General features: G+C 46.5%; 1 protein-coding gene across 2 annotated transcripts in view; it reads right to left on the bottom strand.

Moving 5' to 3' along the window:
- Positions 1–13,882, bottom strand: part of CD276 (CD276 molecule) — a 37,755-nt gene extending 23,873 nt beyond the window's left edge. For both annotated transcript variants that reach the window (XM_049777875.1, XM_049777876.1), the window contains exon 1: positions 13,760–13,882. The gene's annotated coding sequence lies outside the window, so the exon portion shown is untranslated. The remainder of the gene's footprint in view (positions 1–13,759) is intronic.
- Positions 13,883–18,752: the final 4,870 nt, after the last annotated feature.

Below are 18,752 nucleotides of genomic sequence, written 5' to 3'. Positions count from 1 at the left end.
GCACATTCTGGGCCTCAGGGTGTGGAGAGTCAGAGAGAAGAAAGAGCAGGGAGACAGACAAGGGTTAGTTAAGGACCCTGCATTGATTCAGAACACAGTGGGAAACTGGAATTCCATCTCTCCACCTGCACCACCTCCCACTGTTTACCCCAGTCTGTTCTGACAACTCCTTTGAGATTGCTCTGAATTGCCCCAGCACCAGCTCAAGCAATTCCAGGGACCTGGAGATAAATTTATGTAAAACAGATTGCTACCTCCCCACCTGGCCTGAAGCTGCATTTTGGACTCACAGCTTCTATTCCATCACTTGACAGGGAAGCAGAACAGATGCTGAGCAAACCTTCCCAGCATACCCTCACTAGTTAGATACTTTTACTTGTTCTGCTCCACATCCTTAACTCAAGGATAGCTCTCGCTTGTTTTAAGCTTTCTCCTTCTAATAACAGGGACCCTCTTTCCTACAGGGAAGTGTATGCTGGGGAGGCTGACCCCAGCCTCAGGCACCAACAGGAGAGTAGTCCCAACCCATTGGAGAAATATTACCCTATTCTCACCCAGCAATTCGCTAAAAATAAATCCATAACCAATCAGAAGCTTCCCAAACTTTGCAACTGGGGCTAACAGAAAAGATTCTTGTCTTGCATATGGGCAACTCAAGTTCTATCCCAAGGACCACTTGTGTACCTCCAGCTGTGATTCCTGAGCACAGAGCTTCGAGTTGTCCCTGTGCACCACCAAGGTGTTGTTTCCCCCACATTTTCCCCAAAATATATTCTTGCTAAGAATGTTACAGAGGACTTGATTAGCAAGGAATTAAATACTAGCTGAAAGATCAACACAAAGAAATAATCAGTGGCAAAGATGACTAAAAGATTACAGAATATTGAAAACAAGTATGCCTCTGACTGAGTCAAGATTGCCCAGATATATGAGCTAGACATTTCCATTAAAAAAATTTTTTTGGGGGGGCCGGGAAGGTGGCGCTAGAGATAAGGTGTCTGCCTTGTAAGCACTACCAAGGAACGGACCACGGTTCGATCCCCCGGCGTCCCATATGGTCCCCCCAAAGCCAGGGGCGATTTCTGAGCACATAGCCAGGAGTAACCCCTGAGCGTCAAACGGGTGTGGCCCAAAAACCAAAAAAAAAAAAAAAATTTTTTTTTTTTTTTTTGGTTTTTGGGCCACACCCGGTGACAATCAGGGGTTACTCCTGGCTATACACTCAGAAATCGCCCCTGGCTTGGGGGACCATATGGGACATTGGGGGATTGAACCACAGTCCGTCCTAGGCTAGTGCATGCAAGCCAGATCCTTTACACCCTGCTCCACTCTCGGGCCCCTAAAAAAATTTTTTAAGACCAGTGGTAGAGTACATCAGTAGAGTTCACACTTGCCTGTGTGAAGCTCTGGGTTTGATTTCCAACATTGCAAAAACAAATCATACAGAGGGTAAGGTTCTTGCCTTGAATACAGCTAGTCATGGAGGGTCCCCTGAGCACCACCAGGAATAAGCTCTGAGCCTTCGCCAAATATAGCCCCCCACAAAAGCAAAAAACAAACAAAAAATAGTGCTAGGTTTCTATTACCTGCAAGCCATACCAGTGTGATTTTTAAGATTCAGTAGCAAGGTAACCCCAAAGCTGAATGAGCTTTGAAAGTTGTCCCAAATCCCCCAGAAATCACTGAGAAAAGCTATGGCCAAGAAAAACCTGTGTAAAGCAGTGAGGCCTTTGAGTGGGGCGGCAAGCAGGACTGGTTGTGGAATGCAAGCAGGTGATGCAGGAGGAAAAGCTAAAAGGCACAGACCAAATACGATATTTTGATTCAATTTTTGTTTATAGATGAGAGGATGAAAGGGTTGTCATAGAAATGTGGGCTTGCAGGGCCGGAGTGAGAGCGCAGTGGTAGGGTGTTTGCCTTGCATGCAGCTGACCCAGGATGGACCTCGGTAGATCCCCTGGCATCCCATATGGCCCCCCAAGCCAGGAGCAATTTCTGAGCGCATAGCCAGGAGTAACCCCTGAGCATCACCGGGTGTGGCCCAAAAACCAAAAAAAGAAAGAAATGTGGACTTGCTACTCAGGTAGACTCACTTATTTGATTAATCAATTAATAGGTAATATTACCTTTACTGATAAGATTTGGTTATTGTTTGTTTGTTTGGGAGCCACATCAGATGATGCTCAGAGCACCAGGATTCTGAGCCAGATCTCTGGCTCTCTGCTCAGGGATCGCTTTTGGCAGGGTTTAGTGGTAACTCCATTACCACTTAGTTGTAAACAAGCAATATAAAGTAAATTATTTTGTGCCTGCCAAAGGGACAAGCTTGGGGGTGAGTAGAATCCAGGAACAATGGTAGAGGGAATATTACACTGATGGTGGGAACGGTGTTAGAACTTGGAATGAAAAAAAAAAAAAAGAACATGGAATGGCAAAAAACAAATGTATTATGAACAAGTATGTGAATCATGGTGTCTAAATAAAGTAATAAAAAAAGGGAAGCAAGAGGAAGTACCTCTGGAGAGATAGTACAGTGGGTAGAGCACTTGCCTTGCACACAGACAAATCAGGTTCAATCCCTTGCAATGCATACAGTCCCCTGAGCCTTCCCAAGCATGATCTCTGAACATAGCTCCATGAATAAGTCCTGTGTACAGTCAGTATGACCCAAAAACAAAAGAGGGGAGACAAGAACATTAACTTGTCACATACAACTTTTCCAAAGAAGCGGTACTAGAGTAGAACTAACTCTGTGATGTGTGTGTCTAAAGAATATGTGATATGTATGGTCTCATTCTGTGTTAACAGTGAAGTTCCAAAACCACCAGTAATGTCAACTCTCTCTATATCTACGTCATCAAGATGGCACCGAAGACTTAACTTTTCACAAATCAAACCCTCTGCAGCTTGTTCCTAGGCTCATTCCCCAATGCTTTTTTTTTTTCCTAAGTGATTTTGTCCACTCCCATGGTTTTAAATGGCATTGATATGCTTGCAACTCCCAAATTTATTTCTGTGCACACTTTTCATCTGAGCTCTAAACTTATACCCTACTGTTACCCAAACATCTCTGTTCCAATGACTCACAGACCTCTCCCTTTTCACATGACCCTCCAATCTCTTGATCCTTGGAAAAGGAACGACTAGCCATTCCTCTGCTAGCCATTTCTGTGTTTCTCTCCCACAATTCTTCATCAACAACCAACTTCTAATGCCAAAACTGATCTTAGAAGTCTTCGAGTCAGCCCAAGAACCAGATAGAGTCCACCATCTATTTTGTCCAGAAAAAAAAAAAAAAGATTTTACTTTTTCAACTTGTTTTCTTTTGCTTTGAGGGAAATTCTTCAGAGGTTCTGGGGGCCACCAGAACTATACCCAGCTATATTAGGAAAGCCATGCAGTGCTGGGGATGCAACTTGGGGCGATGTTGTGCATGCCAGGTATGTGTTCCAGTTGTTTGAGTGATCTTCCTGGTCCTGATGTTACCTTAGAAAGGATTTGGGGGGGCCGGAGAGATAGCATGGAGGTAAGGCATTTGCCTTTCATGCAGGAGGTCATTGGTTCGAATTCCGGCGTCCCATATGGTCCCCCGTGCCTGCCAGGAGCAATTTCTGAGCCTAGAGCCAGGAATAACCCCTGAGCACTGCCGGGTGTGACCCCCCCCAAAAAAAAAACCAAAAAAAAACACAAAAAAGAAAGAAAGAAAGAAAGAAGGAAGGAGGGAAGGAAGGAAGGAAGGAAGGAAGGAAGGAAGGAAGGAAGGAAGGAAGGAAGGAAGGAAGGAAGGAAGGAAGGAAGGAAGGAAGGAAGGAAGGAAGGAAGGAAGGAAGGAAGGAAGGAAAGAAAGAAAGAAAGAAAGAAAGAAAGAAAGAAAGAAAGAAAGAAAGAAAGAAAGAAAGAAAGAAAGAAAGAAAGAAAGAAAGAAAGAAAGAAAGAAAGAAAGAAAGAAAGGACTGGGGGAAAAGTCAGAAAACTATTTCATGGCACATGGAAATTCTATGAAATTTACATTTACGTATCCATAAATAGTCTCCCTGGAATACAGCCATACTTCATTCATTTACTTATTGTCCATGGCTGCTTTGCCTACAACAGCAGAACAGAATGGCTACAATAGTCACAGAGCCTAAAATATTTACTTTCTGGCCCTCAGCAGGAACAGCTTGTCAGGCCCTGATATAGATTCACTCTCCCGATTTCTCTCCACCTCTGTGTCTCTTGGATTTGCCAAAGTAGATTTTATGGATGACCACAGAAGCTTTTCCACTCATCAACCCTCTCCCATTCCCTTCAGCTCTCTTCTCCAGTAGATCCTCTACTCAGGCAGCTAAAGTGTTAGCTGTTTAAAACATACTTTAAACTTTAGCCCCTATGAAAGCATGCATATGTGGGGCCAGAGCAATAGCACAGCAGGTAGGGTATTTGCATAGCAGACAGCCAACCCAGGTTCAATCCCCAGCATCCTATGTGGTCTCCCAAGCATGGTCAGGAGTCCTGAGCACAGTCAGGAGTAAGCCCTTAGCACCCAGGAGTGGCCCAAAACACAATAACAACAAAAGCATACATGTTCCATGTTTGTCACTGTTTGTCACTTTCAGGAGTTAACCAGCCCCTCTACAGAATCTGTTCAAGTCTGACCCCCCTACCCTAAGTATTCCACCTCTTCTCCAACCCTCACCAAGAGCAAACTCCCAGTTCTTCTTCCCTACTCATAGGGCCTTGCAAACACAATTCCTTCTTTCGGGCTGAGGTCCAGGCTGATATGAGGTCCGGATGACTTCTTTATCCTGAGGGCACCTTGGCTGAAAAGCCGGGTAATAGTTCTGCTCCTCTTAGGAAGTCCCTGTGATTCATTACACAGACTGCTTTCCAGATACTAGACTGAAGTCCCACAAAACAGGAACCAAGGCTACTCAATTTTAGCACATGCTTATCTCTCAATGCACTGCTCAGTCAATGAATGGAAGGGCTGAAGCATGGGTGTTTAGAAAGCAGAAACCAACCGTTTGAAGTGGGACCCTGAACTCTGGGTGATGGGAATACGTCTACTTCCTCTTTTTTTTTTTTTTTGCTAGACAATTTTTTTTATTGTGACTGAAGTTCATTTACATAGAATTATTTACGATACATAGTGACAATGAATGAAGGGCATTCCCACCACCAATGTTATCCTCCCTCCACTCGTTCCCAGCATGTCTCCCACATCTCACTCCTTTACCCCCCAGAATCCTACTGCAAATTGTCACCGCCTTACAGCTTGTTATAGGTTGGGTATCTATTCTGTTTGGTGTTCCACTCTGGTCATTTTTTAACTTACACTACATGTTCATATGACTGGTCCTGGTATCATTTTCTCCCCTTAATTTATGAGGCTGAATGATTCAAATTATGCTATTCTGTTGGAGGTTAAAAGGTTAAGGAAAAGAGGAGAAAGAATTTGGAATCAACTACTAAAATAATAATAATAATAATAATAATAAATCACCTAATAGTATCCACAAAAGTGGAAAAGAAAACAAAAGTGTAAGAAAAAGGAGAAGGAAGATAATATCAAAAAAAAACAAACAAAAAATAAAACAAAACAACACCAGAAAAGGTGCTGCAGTGGCAGGGTTTGTGTTACCCCACCTTTTTTTTTTTTTTTGTATAGGCACAGCAAGTATTGGGGAAGGAAGGAATTCCCGTGGCCTAATAGATTCAGGGTTTCTCCATTCTTGAAGCATATTGTCATGGGAGCAACCACTGGCTCCATACCTTCTCATTGCCATATCCCAGGGTTGTTTTGTTTGTTTGTTTGTTTGTTTTTGTTGTTGTTGATTTTTGTTTTTGTGGTGTCAGGAACCTTTCTTCTCTGTTGTGGATGAAAAAATAAGGCCACTATAGTAAGCAGTCTTGGTATTTGCGCAGGTCCTAGGACAGGACCTCGGATAGAGTCTTTAAGGTTCTAGAGGTACTGTTCCACCATTGTTGGTGTGTTCAGTTTTCTGTATCATGTGCTCCATGTTTTTGCTCGTTCCCTAAGCTGAAGTCTAGGAAATTATGGTTCCAATGGTTCTGCTCAGTCTCTGTTGTCAGAATTGGGCCTCTGTACTAAGAAGTCTTGATCTTTGTAAAATCCCTGGGCTATAGCCTAGGGTAGGGTTTTCCTTAATGGTCTCCAGGTAGGTTCTGTTCAGTCACAGTTGTCAAAGTCAGGTTTCTGTAGTTAGTGCTCTTATTTTCCATAGTTCAAAGGACGGTACTTCTTCTAATTTCCGCTTAGTGTTAGGTGATGTGATAGGACCTCCTGGTCTTAGGTCAAGTTTTCATTTCCTCGCTGTCCTCGTTGTCATATTAACACTGGCACAAGTATATCTCCCAACGCAACTTAGTTCCTGGTGTTGTTGCATGAGTTTGTTTCAGTTCTACGTCTGGGATCTGGGATTTGAGAATGAATTAACAATGTCCAATCTCATGGAGACTGAGTTGTATCCACATGACATACATCCAGGATGGGAGGCACCCTTGTATAAAAAGTGTGAGTTCTTATCATAGAAGATAAGATCTTGTGTCTGAGTCCATGATTTCCCCTTATTTACTGTGCCTATACAAAATGTGTGATGTCCTTTTGTATTGTTGGTGCTATTCCAGGTAAGGATGACAGACCACACGTGTGGTCTGAGCTTTTATCCCAGGCAAGACGTTTCCTTGGTTTTTGACCAAGAAGCACCAAAATTGGTGACAGTAGAGATAATATGTATATATAAAAAATAGATTATAAAGATAAAATTAATATATATAAAAAAAGGAAATTAAGAAAGAAAAAGGGAGAAAAGGTATTTGAAAGAAGAAAGTGATTGGGGAGGCTATCTTAAGATATCTTAAGATACATTTTTACAAAGGTAAGTTAACGTAGGCAATATAGGCCTCCCAATTAGGTCTTCTTATTTTTAGCTGCCACATTTCTGTAACTTTAGCGATGAGCCTGTAACTCTTTTGCAGTTACCCAAAGAAAACGAGAATCTTGGATCTTGGACTAGGTACCACTACTCACTTATGAGGCTGGGGAAGGCAAGCCCATCACCTCTCTGGGCCTTGTCCCCTTAACTCTGGAAGAAATCTAGGTAGGACCATGTAAAGTGAACCCTTCCAAGGCCAGAGAGTTAGCACAGTGGTAGGGGATTTGCCTTGCACACAGCAGACCCAGGACAGACAGTGGTTTGATTCCCAGCATTCCATATGGTCCCAGAGCCTGCCAGGAGTGATTTCTGAGCACAGAACCAGGAGTAACCCCTGAACAACACTGGATATGACCCAAAAACCAAAATAAATGAATAAAGTGAATCCTTCCCCCAATTTCCTTTTACCCTAACCTCTTCTTTTGGTATATAAAAGCCCACCTTTTACAAGGACCTTCCTCCACCCTGGTGGGTAGGGTTCTAGATAACAAACTAAAGGGTCTGGCTTTGGGCTAGAGAGAGCAAATGACATAGGCAACACATGGCAGAGGTTGCAGATGGCAGAGAAAGGCTATGAGACAAAAAAGCAGACTAACTCCAATGAAACTTTAACTCACTGGCTTGGTGTATTATTTCTCAGCCACTACCCTGCTTCATCAGACCCATCTGCCTAAGGGGTTAGAAACAATACCTGGGGCAGTCTCACCCAGCTTGTGGCTTATTGATATTTTTATTGTACAGGATCATTAACACGTGCATAACGGATTTCATGGAAGGAGTGCTAAAATGCAAGAAGACTTTACAGCTGAACTTAATTCCAACTGTCACTTAGTGATTTAGAAAAAATAACTCTTCTTTGAACCTCAGTTTGCTCTCTTGTAAAATAGGCACAACAGAATCTACCCTCTGGTTCTAGGATGCAAAGTAAGCAAAACGATCAAAATTTACTGACTGAAGGAGAAGGTGCTGCATTTATGGGTGGGGATTGGAGAGCAGAGGGGATCTCCAGAGCTCCCTGGAAATCCCCCAGACCTACCCTTTCCCTGATTTCTGAGTCAGTTTGGCTCTTTAATAAGTTCCAGGCTGCCCTTGGGGCACCACTCCCCAACCCAGGGAAAAAATTAATCCTTCCAGGGCAATGATTGCTATGTGAGTCAGGACGGCAGAAGGTCTGTCCAGATGGCCAACCCTGCAGGGCAGGGCTGAGGTTTTCTTGGCATCTCTGCCTGCTTCCTCCTGACCAGAGGAAGCACAACAGAGAGAAAACCTGGACAGAAAGAACCTGGCCATCCCAGGCCACACCATCCACACTACAACCTCTCCCGCTGAAGTGGAATCTGACAACTCAGGGGCTGTCAATGCATGAGGACATTATTGTCACCCAGAGCCTGGTTATCACACCCTCTTATGGCAGGGAGAACACGGTCACCCCCAAATGAGTCTGCTTCTTACAGGACTCAAGAGATCCCTGACAGGCAGTGTGGCACAGTCTCAGAACTGGAAATGTATGCCTTGGCCCTTAAGCACAAACACACAGGGGCCAGAAGATGGCTCAGTGTTCACATGTGAGGCAGCCACTTTTACAGAGCACTGTCAAAGCTGCTCAGCTGTTTGGGGTCTCCAGCACAGCAGGTACGTGTCAAAATTACCAGTAAGAGGTGTGACCCCAGTAAATACCACAAATGAAAAAGTGTTTGAGCACTGCAGCCAAGAGTGTGGACCCTGAGTCTACAGATTCATACATACTCTCATGCACATATAAACACATACATGCGTCCATTCACATATGTACACACAGAGAGACAATCGCTCACACATAAAGCACAAAGATATATATGCACACACACTATGGAAGGCACAGAACTCTGAAACACATGGGAGCTTTGATGTCAAGGCTCCTGGACCATGGCTGCTTTGAGGGGGGTCTCTTTTCCATCCTATAGTCCCTGGTGTAGCCAGCAAGTTAGGAATGAGGGGAAGATGAGAGAGAAAAGACCTGAGGCCAAACTGCAAGGTGGATGCTGGGTACAGGCGGCCCCAGAGAGGTGAGAGATGGGAACACTCCCTCCAAGTTGTCTCTGAGATTGAACATGCCTGTGCCATTGGGAGGCGTCCTCTCTCCCTGGAAGCCAGGCTGACTTGCTTTCTCCAGCAATCCTAAGTCTCTAGCAGCCTCATCAAAGGAGAATTACCCCTCTCCTCCTAAGCCTCATATGGGGTTGCCTCTAAAGCTTTAGGAACTGACAGAGTATCAAACTCAGCACACGGGAGTGCCCCTCTACCACAGGGATGTAGGACAGTGACAGAACCCACGACCTGTACAGAGAGGAAAGTGGGAAGGGGGCACAGCGAGCAGGGTTAACAGTTATCAGTTCCACTATCATGACACCCCTGCACTTAACCTCCTTTCCTCACCCCCACTACCCAGTCAAAGGCTCTGCGAGCCTCCTAGGACTGGGACTCCATCCAGGACTTTCTTTTCCACCTAGATCCCCACCAGCACCCCTAGTCCAAACCAGAACACTCTGGAGTGTGGCTCATCCTTGGTGGTTCCCTTCCCCTTCACCCCCCCCCCCAGACAGTAACTCTACACCCATCAAGCATCTCAGGCTTCAGCCCCTACCGTCCCAGATGCTACCTGGTCCTAGAACAGGGCCTCCCCCAAAACCCATTCCAGAAGCACCCCTGCCTATTCAAAGGCTCTCAACAAAACCTGCATGCACCCCTTCTCCCAGGTCCCAGGTCTGGGGAAGCCTCCTGTTCAAAGGTTTGGGCCACAGTAAGTGGGAAATGCAGGCAGCTGTTCAAAATTGTGGGTATTTGGGGAGCTCTTGGAGACCCCAGCTCAGGTAGGTCCTTCTCTAGCTCTCTGCATCGACCCATCACACCTGTCACACCTCTCGTCAGGTTCCAGAATGGGATGAAATCTGAATGTCTTCAGAGTGGTCAAGAGAGCCAGATTCAAGGGCCGGAGAGACAGCATGGAGGTAAGGTGTTTGCCTTGCATGCAGAAGGACAGTGGTTCGAATCCCGGCATCCCATATGGTCCCCTGAGCCTGCCAGGAGTTATTTCTGAGCATAGAGCCAGGAGTAACACCTAAGTGCTGCAGGGTGTGAACCCCCCCTCAAAAAAAAAAGTTAGATCCAGAGGCAGACAATACCTCAGCTCCATCTGGGCTGTCCCGTGCATGTGACACCCCTTTCAGGATCTCAGTTGACCTCTGGAAGTTGTGATGATGAAGCCAGATGGTAACTATTCGGCAGCCAGCAAAGCTCTACATTCCCAAACCTACTGACAGCAGTGCTCTCAGGGGACCCTCATCCTGCAGAGGGGGTGGGGAGGGTCACACAATGGCACATGTGACCTTCTGTCACAGCTTCCACCCACTGAGTCAGCCAAACCAAAGAAGTCTCTCCAGGATTCAATGGATCATTTCTCACACTCACCCCCATCAAGCTCTAGTTCTCTTTTCTTCTTTGAGGCGGGAGTTCCTGCTGTGGGGTGTGGGAAAAGGACAGCAGTGAGCAGTGGTCACCCAGAGGATGAGCTCATGGCAGTGACATCATCCCACTGCTCCTCCTCCTCCTCTGCTGCTGCCTTGACTTAGGCCTGGGCTCATGTAGTCAGAAGAATCTCAGAGGCTGCCTTTGTGCGTTCCAAACTGGGGCTGCCAGCTGGAAGCCAAGAGGCCACAGACCATAGGCTTGCTCTTCCCCATGCACTGGGAGTCTCTTTGGGTACTATAAAATCTTGTGCATGGCTCTGAGATCACATCACATCCCAGACCCCAAACACTATTAGATAGCTCCCACGAAAGCTGATCCAGTTCAGAAGAAGGATGGATGCATTGTAAGTACAGATAAGGCCACCATTTAAGGGAGAAGCCACCTCTGACTGTTCTGTCCACCAACTTTAAAGAAGCCCCCAACCCAGCTGTCAGAAACTAGAAACTGAGCATGAGACACATTCAGACAGTCAGTTCCTGTTGGGCTCCCCAGGCATAGCTGAATCAAGGACATAAATGCAAAGGGGCCCTTGCCCGTGGCCCTTTCTCCCTGCAGGCTTGCAACCTCAATTTTAATAAGCTGGATAGCTGGTGTCTTGCAGCAAGGGGTCTAGAATAAATAAGAAAACTCACTGCAGGTGGCAAGAGAAACTGGCAGAGATGTCTTGGAAAGAGGGAAGAACTGAAAAGATCATGATCAATAGAAACATCACTAAAGGGGGAAGGGGAAAAAAAAAAAAGAAACATCACTAAAGGTACAGAGCTCACTTCCTTCAAGTCCCCTTGCCCTGCACCCCTATAGTGCAAAAACACATGTGCAAGTTGGGATGTAGCTTAGTGGTAAAGCACATGCTTCGAATGCATGAGATCCTAAAATCAAAACAAATCATACCACAGGCACAGAACTGACCCCCCAGATGATGAAGAAAAATTTCACCAACATCTAGGTGACTTTATGTCAGATTGTGAGACATTTACTACAGAGGAAAAGATTTCCATGTTCAACTATTGACGAACATGTTGGTGTTTTAAGTGCAAGGGATCCCACTAGCAGGGAAATGTAATCACCCCGAATGTTCCCATTTTTCCAAAGAACTGGACATCAGAGATATCACAAGCCACTGGCCCTAGATCTCACTACTAGTTAGATTGAGCCAGCCCAACAGAGGTGGCAGGCCAGACAATCTCAGGGGTGCAGTAGCTCAATGGCAAAGTACCTGCCTTACAAAAATGAGGTTGCAGTGTTCCAGTCCAGATACCACCCAGATACCATACCAGTGAGGTCACGGCAGCATTGTTCTTCAGGATCCCCAGTGCCACCACCAAGTATGCTATGTCCAGCATCCCATAACCAAGTGTGAGTGACCAAGTTTGGTTGCTAGAAAGCACAACAGCCAAAATGTGCCCAAGCACACAAGTGATGGGGCTCTTCAAGCACTAAGTATGTGAGCTCCACCTGTTATCATCACAAGGAATACACAATGATCAGAAAATAGGCTTCAAGTTTCCTTGGCCTCCAAAGCACCCCACATCTAGGAGGGCCCCAAACTACAAGCAGGGTTGAGCAGTGTCAGATTTCCTGGGAATTCTAGGCAGTCAAAGGGAATGACAGAAGATGGAACTAAATAAAGACCATTCTTAAGAACAGAACAGGGACTGGAGAGGTGGTGCAAGAGGTAAGGTGTCTGCCTTGCAAGGGCTAGCCAAGGAAGGACTGCGGTTCGATCCCCCGGTGTCCCATATGGTCCCCCCAAGCCAGGGGCAATTTCTGAGTGCTTAGCCAGGAGTAACCCCTGAGCATCAAACGGATGTGGCCCAAAAAACAAAACAAAACAAAAAAAGAACAGTCAGGGAGAGAGATAGTACAACCAGTGGGTACAGTACTTGTCTCGAGAGGTTGTACATAGACCTAAATTTGCTCCTAGCGCTACATATAGGTCCTTCAAGCCTCATAAAGATTAAGTTACCTCTGAGCATTGTTGGGCATGGCACAAAACAAAACAAACAAAAACACAACAGAAGAGCCTCCACAAGAGTACATACAGGGGTTAAGGCATTTGCCTTGCCCAAAGCAGACCCCAGGTCATCACTAGCACTATGCAGGGTTCCCCAGCCCTATGAGTAATGTCCCTGAGCACAGAGACAGGAGGCAAGCCTTGAGTACTGAAGATATACACCTTCTACCCAAAACAAAACAAACAAACAAACAAACAAAACAGGGGCCAGACTGATAGTACAGTGGTAAGGCGTTTGCCTTGCACATGGCCAACCTGGGACAACCCCCGGATAGAACCTCAGCATTACATATGGTCCTTCTAGCCTGACAGGAGCAACCCCTGAGCGACGGTGGGTGGGACCAAAAAGAAAACAAAACAAACAAAAATAACCCCAGTTTATTATCGTTTTCACGCTGAGTTTGACAGCAGAAACATATAAGGAAGAAGATACAAACATCCACATCCAGTTTGAAAGAAACATCTTTTAATTCCTTCCTCAATTCAGTCCAACAGCCCCTGCAAGTCCCCTGCAAGCTTTTCCCTTTTCCTATCGGTGCTTCCACTCAGTGCTGGATCCCCTGAGTCATCCAGGACTCATTTGTCTTAGAAATAAATCCCCTCTTTCTACAGTTGAGTATCTGAGCCCACCCACCCCCCAACTTACCAAAGGAAGAGATGAGATGGTTGGGGACAAAAGAGACCCCTCCCCTGAAGCTCACCCCTGCCCTCTCCATCCCCTCACACAAATGTCCCATCCCAGAGGCTGTTCTTTGTCTCCCAGCGACCCAGACACGCCCCACCTGTTTTCACACTCTGGCCCTCCAAGCGTCCACTGCAGACTATGGACCATCCAGCGCCCACGCCTGGACCTCTGGGCCAGGGGGCAGGAGGTACTTAGGTTGTGTGTCCCCTCAGCACTTCCCCTCTCCCTTCCATTCCCGGGGCTCTTCCAGACAGTGGTCAGGGCCAGTTTCCTCTGCAGGCCTCCTGGCTCCATCCAGCCTGCTGGCCGCTTCGCCTTCCCAAATGGTCCACCTCGTGATAGATCCGCTTGCAACCTCAACCCCAACCCCAACCCGCACACACAGGGCCCGGGAAGGGGGGGGGGGTCCTCCAGCACAACTTGAGCTGTCCCCAGGAGAAGTGGACAGACAGATCAGCAAGCTGGGCAGCCTCGGGGGACCTGGGGAGGGGGTGGGGGCAGGGGATCTCGGGATCCCCGAGTTTATAAGCCCGCGGGCTGGCCCAGGGGCTGCGGACACGCGGCCCGGCCATGCACCAAGGCCACTGCGCCCACGCCACGCAAGCAAGCACTCACCGCGCTCCGACTCCGGGCCGCCGGGCCAGTCGCCGCGGAGGCCGCCACCGCCAGGCCGGGCAGAATGGGGGCCGGGGGCGGCCCCGGGAGCCCAAGAGGCGGGGCGCCTGGAGGAAGCCGCAAGGCCCGGAAAGGCCGCCGGGGAGCGCCCCAGTGGCCGGATTGGCCCCGCGCGCGGCCGCCCTTTGGGGCCGAGCCTGAGCCGACCCGCTGTGTCTGCTGGCCCCGCTGCTGGGGGCCTGGGCTTCACTGCCCAGACCCCGAATGGAAGCTATCCACCCCACCGCCTGTGCCCCTACTCCCCAGGTCTAAAATGGTTTTCTGCCTGGGGCAGGTGAGTGGGCTCTGAGCTCCTCTTGGCTGGCCTAGATCCTTCTCTCTGAGAACCCCCTCCTTTCCTCCTTTCCCCTCCCCAGGGATCTCAGCACCTGTCTGCTGCCCTTGGCCTGGCAAGGGTTAAGTGGACTGCACGGAATGAAGAACTGCAGGGAGCTCTATAAATACAGTGTCGTGGGCGCAAGAGCCAACCGCAGAGTAATTTCTACTGAGCTGGTTTTCCTCTTTGCCTTCCACCCACGGCCACCCCATCGGCTCTGTCCTATGTCCCAGGCCAAGAAGCAGGCTCCAGAGAGGACGGGGCTGACCTCCCTAAATGACTCGGCGCTGACCTCATATGACCCCCTTAAAAGATTCTGTCTTTAAAGGACCCAACGCCAGTCCGGGGGGGGGGGGGTATGGAAGGTGCATTGCTTTGATCTATCAGGTCCCTGCACCTGTTTGTCCTTGGTGACAGACAGCCCCAACTGGAATGCAGCAGACTTTTTTTTGCAGGGGCCCCTGTGGTTGGTCTGGAAGCTTTTCATGCTGCTTACCTTTCTAGTTGCAACAACCCCAGTAGGCAGGGATTATTATCCTTATTTTAGAGATGAGAAAACTGAGATCCAGAGGCCTGGAGGGATTCTAGACTGGGCCTATCACAGACTGGCAGTGATTATGCGGAGACACTTAGGGACCACGAGTGTCTGCATAGGTTAGGCACTGTCTTTTCATCTTGTTTCCCCTTCATGATAGCAGAAAAGGGGGACACCAATACTGCCCTCAAGTTGATGAGCAAGGAAATAAAGACGCCAAGACAAAGGGTGTGTAGTGGAGACCTGAGGACTTGCTTTCTGGAACTGCGCAAACTGAAATCTGTGTTCGCCCGCGCGTGCATAATTGTGCATGAATTTGTGAATGTCTATGAGTCTCTGCATGCGGGTCTCTGGCCCTTGTGTGTCTTCAGGCACATGTTTAATAATGATTGCGTGGCTGCTCTTCAGGAAAAGTCAGAGTGTGGGCCGGAGCTATAACATGGAGGTAGAGAGTTGACCTTGCATGCAGAAGGATGGTGGTTCGAATCCCAGCATCCCTCTGAGCCTTCCAGGAGCGATTTCTGAGTGTAGAGCCAGAAGTAACGCCTGAGCGCTGCCGGGTGTGACTCAAAACCAAAAAAGAAAGAAAGAAAAAGAAAAAGAAAGAAAGGAAAAGAAAGAAAGAAAAGAAAGAAAGAAAGAAAGAAAGAAAAAGAAAGAAAGAAAGAAAGAAAGAAAGAAAGAAAGAAAGAAAGAAGGAAGGAAGGAAGGAAGGAAGGAAGGAAGGAAGGAAGGGGAAAGAAGGAAGGGAAAGGAAGGAAGAAAGAAAGAAAGAGAAAGAAAGTGAGAAAGAAAGAAAGAACGAAAGAAAGAAAAGAAAGAAAGAAAGAAAGAAAGAAAGAAAGAAAGAAAGAAAGAAAGAGGAAGAGAAGAGAGAGAGAGAGGGAGGGAGGGAGGGAGGGAGGGAGGGAGGGAGGGAGGGAGGGAGGGAGAAAGAAAGAAAGAAAGAGAAAGAAAGAAGAAAAAGAAAGAAAGAAAGAAAGAAAAGAAAAGAAAGAAAGAAAGAAAGAAAGAAAAAGAAAGAAAGAAAGATCCCCAAGAAGCCAGGAGCAACTTCTGAGCGCATAGCCAGGAGTAACCCCTGAGCGTCACAGGGTGTGGCCCAAAAACCAAAAAAAAAGAAAGAAAGAAAGAAAAGAAAGAAAGAAAGAAGAAAGAAAGAAAGAAAGAAAGAAAGAAAGAAAAGAAAGAAAGAAAGAAAGAAAGAAAGAAAAGAAAGAAAAGAAAGAAAGAAAGAAAGAAAGAAAGAAAGAAAGAAAGAAAGAAAGAAAGAAAGAAAGAAAGAAAGAAGAGAAAAAAGTCAGAGTGGGGAAAAGAGGTCTGAACATCTGGCCTAAGCGCTTGGAAGTTTAGTCCCCCCCCCCCGTGCCCCCCCCCACACTTAAACTCACCCACACACACACCAGTCTGCTTCCCCAGACTTTTCAGGTCCTGTCCAGTGTGAACCTGTCTCATTGATCAGGATGAGCAACCCTCTCCTCCAAGGGACCAGTTCTAATGAACAGGATGGAAGCAGGGGCCAAAAAAAAAAAAAAAAAGAAAAAGAAAAAGAAAAAGAAAAGAAAATGAAACGGAAACAAGAGAATTGTGTGGGATTGGGGTTAACCACTCTGCAGACTGAGCGCCCCAACTGTCCTTCATATTTATTGCTTGGAACTAGAAATCACTAGAAGAATAACATTCTTGGATTATGTGCCTGATTCTCTTAATCTAGCCAAACTAAACTTTTACACATTCGAGGACCTCAGTATAGAGGACAGACATCTTTATAGCGAGGACAGTTCCCTCTGGGGAGGAAGAGCAGGGATGGAGCTGTCACAGGACCCTAGATTCAGTGGCTTTCTACATCAGTGCTAGCTTTCTGGACATCAGCTTCTTATTTTCTGCTCATTCTGCCTTTCTCCTCTCTATCTGGACCCGTTGTTCCCAACTGCCCTCCCTGCTTCACTCTACCAGAGAAAGCATCTGCAGGCTGAGAGCTCCAGAAACCACCCTGCAGTAGGACCCTAGAGGTGGCATTTGAATTAACCCAGAGAAAATTATTTTCCTTCTCTTTGCCTGTAGCAAGTCAGCCCCTGAAGAGGTTGACTGATGGAGGGATGGAGGATGAGGTCTTTCCCTTCCAGCTCGGAGCATGCGTCTGCCACCCTGTCTAGCCCACGGTTCTGAGGTGAAACGGCAGGTAAACAGCTCGAAGACAGTCAGGCTCGTGGAAATATTCACTTTATTCGGTGGACAAGACTGAAGTCCAAAGACTCAGCTTCAGTTCCAGCCAAAAAGCCCCGACCTTCCACAGACTCTTGTTTTTATCCACCAGAATCATGTACCACCCAATGGTGGGATCAGAAACCAACCAATGGTGGAAGCAGAATCAGGTACTACCCTAGGGTGGGGGCAGAAAGCCAGGTCACACCCTAGGGTAGGGCACAATCACCAATCAGTTTAGGGTGAGTAACATAGTAATCCCCCAAAATATTTACATACACAACATTTGCCAAGATTCATTCTGGTGCTCTGTGCCTTATTGGTAGTGACACAAGTCCTATCTCTGAAGATAGATAGCCTCACAGGGAGAGCAAAACCCAATGGAACGAGCTGGAACAGTACAGGATAAGTGTGTGTTTTGTCTGTGTGTCTGTATGTATATGCAAAAAAGAGAGCTAGAGGGGGGGGGGACTTTTGTCATAATTGCTTGAGAGAACAGAACAGCAAGGAAAGAAATGAGTATTGACTTTAATTATTGGAAGCAGTGATTTGAGACAGTCATCTCCCAGAAATGATGAAAAATGCAGGAGATAGATATAGGAAAGACTCACCTAGGGGCTGGAAAGACAGCACAGCGGTGTTTGCCTTGTAAGCAGCCGACCCAGGACCTAAGGTGGTTGGTTTGAATCCCGGCGTCCCATATGGTCCCCTGAACCTGCCTATTTCTGAGCAGATAGTCAGGAGTAACCCCTGAGCGTCGCCGTGAGTAGCCCAAAAACCAAAAATAAAATAAAATAAAATAAAAATTAAAAAAAGACTCACCTAATACTCTGTTGCTCAGTATCAGACACAAACAGCTAGAATGACCCTCTGAGCACACAGGAATCTCCTCAGGTCAGAGAAGGTTGTTCTGTGCCTACTTGAAAAAGGCCAAAATCCTCAGATTCCCTTGCAGCTAGAAGTGGTCACAAGATACCATTTGTCCAATAAAATTGTGGAAAATTCACCCGTGAGGAGTATGATCACACTATGAAAAACATGGAATTACTACAAATTCCAACAAGGTGGTATTTGAAGAGTTCAAAGCATAGTCTCAGAAAGATGTTTGTATGGGCCGGAGAGATAGCATGGAGGTAAGGCGTTTGCCTTTCATGCAGGAGGTCATCGGTTTGAATCCCGGCGCCCCATATGGTCCCCTGTGCCTGCCAGGAGCAATTTCTGAGTATGGAGCCAGGAAAAACCCCTGAGCACTGCCGGGTGTGACCCAAAAACCACAAAAAAAAAAAAAAAAAAGAAAGATGTTTGTATGCCTTATATTCATAGTAGCAGAATTAGTGAATGGCCACAAGGTGGAAGGAACCTAAATGTACATCAGTGGGTGAATACATAAAACAATTTGCAGTATGTATGTATAAATGGAATGTTCTTTAACCTTAAAAAGGAAAGAAATTCTGTCACAGGCATTGTACTTAAGATGTATAAGATACCATGTTTCTGAGAGGTTTAGAGCAATGAAATTCACAAAGGCAGGAAAGAAAATGAAGTTGTCAGGAGCAGAAGGGGAGTGAGTGTTCCATAGACACAGAATTTCAGTTTTGCAAAAGGAAGAGTTTGGGAGATTGGTTGTCCAACAATATAAATGTACTTAATACTAATCAACTAGACACTTAAAAATGATAAAGATGGGAACTGGAGCAATAGCACAGCACTAAGGTGTTTGCCTTGCACATGACCAACACAGGACTGACCTCAGTTAGATTCCTGGCATCCCATGTGGTCCCCCCGAGCCTGCCAGGAGCAATTTCTGAGTGTAGAGCCAGGAGTAATCCCTGAGCACTGCCAAAAAAAAAAAAAAAGATAAAGAAGATATTTTTATT

The sequence above is a fragment of the Suncus etruscus genome, chromosome 1, assembly GCF_024139225.1.
Source record: "Suncus etruscus isolate mSunEtr1 chromosome 1, mSunEtr1.pri.cur, whole genome shotgun sequence".
Classification (NCBI taxonomy): domain Eukaryota; kingdom Metazoa; phylum Chordata; class Mammalia; order Eulipotyphla; family Soricidae; genus Suncus; species Suncus etruscus.
The sequence above is the reverse complement of the archived record's forward strand: the minus strand, read 5'-3'. Positions and strand labels throughout refer to the sequence as shown.